This window comes from Sturnira hondurensis, unplaced genomic scaffold (genome assembly GCF_014824575.4).
Source record: "Sturnira hondurensis isolate 20B ecotype Veracruz unplaced genomic scaffold, ASM1482457v3 Scaffold0015262, whole genome shotgun sequence".
NCBI classification, from domain to species: Eukaryota; Metazoa; Chordata; class Mammalia; order Chiroptera; family Phyllostomidae; genus Sturnira; species Sturnira hondurensis.
The window spans coordinates 314095-317440 of record NW_028087893.1 but is presented as its reverse complement, the minus strand read 5'-3'; the positions used below and the strand labels follow the sequence as shown (position 1 = coordinate 317440).

The following is a 3346-nucleotide window of genomic DNA, read 5'->3' as shown; positions in this document are numbered from 1 at the left end:
CACCCTGTGTATGGCTTCTAGTTTTCTATCATACTTGTGAAGGTTCTACTTTGTTTTTAGATTAAAAAAGACATTACCTCTTCTTTTATTGTTTTAATAGTTACATAGTTCATCGTGTTTGTAAGTGAATATTAGGAAAGGTAAGAGTTTAGAACCCTGGAAAATAATCACTGGCATGATCTCGGACTGGGCTGAGCTTTGAGTGCAGGCATGCTTGAGCTCAGCTTTCCTGAACTAGCCCAGTAGTATTCTCAGGAAGGAGGTGTCATAGATTGAAATTGCTTTAACTAAGGTTTCTGGGGAGGCTGCTGTTGTGTAATTGCCTTCAACATTGACTTGATGCCTATGAGGGATGGTTCATCAGTTCCTTTAAAAGTATGGTCTTTCTTTTGATATTTCCCCCTTAAAAACAATGCCCGTATTTTCCAATGGAAGACTGAATGATCACTTCCAAAGCGATGTAAATAGCAGTACAGTATTAATCTCCTTTTAACCCATCCCGTGTGAGTGTGTGTGAGTGCCGTTGCGTGTCGCCTTCGACACTGCCCACACCTGCCTGGTCAGAACTGGCTTCCTGTTTCACAGATGTGACACTTGGAAAGGCCACACTCCAGTTATGGGTACAAAACATCCCGGATGAGGTGGGAATTAAGTCTGAGCCAATACAATGAAATCTCGCGTGTTGTCGACACTAGACCACCATTCTTCGTTTGTGAGTTGTATCATTTTAATGTTGATTTTGGGGGTTTTGTTCTTTGTTTTTTTCTCTTTTATTGGTTTACTTTCTAAGGTTGATTTTTAAAAATTGCTTTGCTTCATTTACATCTCAGTTTTGTTTAGCTGGACATCCTTGGGCAAAATTCTTAATGTTTCTACGCTGATCTTTTATAAAACAGGAAAAACAGTTCCAACTTCACAGGCTTGTTGGTAAGATCATACCGTTTTAGGCTGTGTGACCTCACATGTGATTCTCAGCCTAGACGCTAGACAAGGGTTTTGCATATTTTAAAGCTTTCTGATAGTTAGAAAAGTATAAGGCATCATGTATGATTATAAATGTATGTGAATATTTCTGGGAATGGTTGTGTATTTTATTTATCATTTGTGCAATGCCTATCTCTCTTATGTTATAGTAAAGTTTATACAAAAATTTGAAATGTAGTTTTATAACACTAATTTTCAATAGATTAGTATTAAAAAATTTTAATAGTTTTAATGACCTTTTCTGAATTGGATGGCTGGAATAATGGCTTACTTTCCTTTGGGAAAATGTAAGGAAATACTCTATTTGAACTAAACATTTTTACTTTTATTTGAGTAACATATAATTTTAAAGCTTCAGTATTTCCTGATAAGTCGTACTGTTCAACGCTTCACTTTTTCTTTGGTCAGATTTTTCACTTCCCAAAACCTCAGTTTCTTTTCTGTAAAAGGAAAATAACACTTCCTAGATAGCCTACCATAAAACTTATATAAAATACCTATTTACATATGTGTAACACAATGCCTTGCACTTACAGGCCAATAAATGGAAGTGCCCATCTCTGTGCAATGAGAAGTCATCTGCACTAAACCTAAAAATGGAAAAATGATGGAGAAAAAGTCATAAACATTAACTGTCTTCTGCACAGAGCCAATGGGCTAGGTTTCAATATTTAAATTCCTTAGATTTGTAGAGTTACCTAAGCCACTGCTTCAAAAACTTTTTCCTCTGGAGTATTGTTGTTGAAAGATAAAAATTTATGGAAATTCCTGACAATTGGGAAAATATCTTAAAATGATCAAGTTTTGATTTAAAAATTCCTACCGATGTTGTGTTTAAGTCCATAGCAAGAAAGGGTTGCAATAAAGGGTGGTAATTAAACCATAGGCTTTGGAGTAGAGCATATAAGAATTTAAATCTATGAAATATTATATACTTGTGATCTTACACAAATTGTGTAATTTCTCTGAGCCATCAAGTAAAACTGACATTAGAGTGATAGATCAGGTTTATCTTGACAATATTTTCATAAACTGGTTTCAGGGGAGAGCGTGGGTGCGGGCCCTCACAGGTTCTGCATCGAGTTCCCACATTTGGGGAGATTGCAGGGGTCCGCACGTGCCGAGTGCCATGGATGAGCCTCGCTCTGGGAAAACCACCTTCGCAGTCATGGCATCTCTCCTGCCAGGTAGGTAATCCTAAAAGTTTCAAAATCTTTTTTTTTTTTAGAAGGGGGGAAAGGAGGGAGAGAAACATCCATGTGCTAGAGAAATATCCACTGGTTGCTTTTCACACACGCAACCAACCAGGAACCAGGCAGGCCCGCAACCCAGGCCTGTGCCCTGACCCGGGACCTCACCAGTGGTTTGCAGGCTGTGCTCAGCCTGAGCCACACCAGCCAGGGCAAATTTTAGTGTCTTCATCTAAATATTTTTCTTCAGATGCATCGGAAATGAGATTCGAAGTGGGATAAACGGCTCAGCAATTGTCACATTTAAACATCTTTATTGTTTTAGTAGATTAGTTTGGGACCTACAGGGCTGATTTCGGTGATGGGCCACACTGAGTACCCAACATTTATTTCTGGCTCGTGTGAAATGGCGAGCCCACATTCCCATCTGTGGGAGGTAGGGAAGTGAGGCACAGTCGCGTCTCAGCAGTTGTTGGCTTCAGAACTTGTCAAAGCATGAACTCGGCACATTTTGATGAGAAAAAATGTGCTAGCACTCGGTGCTCCTCACTAGAGCTTCTGTGAGCCACAGCCGCCCACGAGAGACAGCGCTGCACGCTTTGGTCCTGGTCGGCATGGGCACTGCTGGCGAGTTCCGCACGAATGAATGACGGGTACCGGGGCCCCGCTGTACGAGATGGTACTGGATTCTGTTTCAGCCATTTAATGCTCCCATCATATTCAGTCTTTTGGATTTTACCTGTCAATGTGTATTCATATGTTAACCATATAACAGGGAAAAGCTGTTGCCGAAATCCATTTTGAAAGCATTTAGATCCTTTCGTGACCGAATTGCTGGATAAATTTTAGCAAAAAATAAATGTATGAAAACTTTTGGGAAGATCATATAAACTTTTCTCCTTTAATCTTTTTAGGTAATAAATTAAATTGGATGTCCTTAGATGCCTTGAATAAATGCAACTAGGGCATGATGTGGTTTTAAAAGTAATCTTCGGAAATCTATCTGGTAACATGTTATGTCAGATTTGTACATGGTTTAAGGAATAACACTGAGCTATCTATTTCTTTTATTGAACAGTCCTTGTTCAGCTTTCGCAAGGATGTTATAGGACCTTTATACAACGAAGCCATTAGCTCTTTTTGTATTTCTTCTCAGTAGTGTGTAGACAATA

The 3346-nt window shown here is 39.0% G+C and overlaps 1 non-coding gene across 1 annotated transcript; it reads right to left on the bottom strand.

Moving 5' to 3' along the window:
* Nucleotides 1–2023: 2023 nt before the first annotated feature.
* Nucleotides 2024–2179, bottom strand: LOC118999769 (U1 spliceosomal RNA). Its single transcript, XR_005069171.1, has one exon. It is a non-coding gene; the product is annotated as a U1 spliceosomal RNA (small nuclear RNA).
* Nucleotides 2180–3346: the final 1167 nt, after the last annotated feature.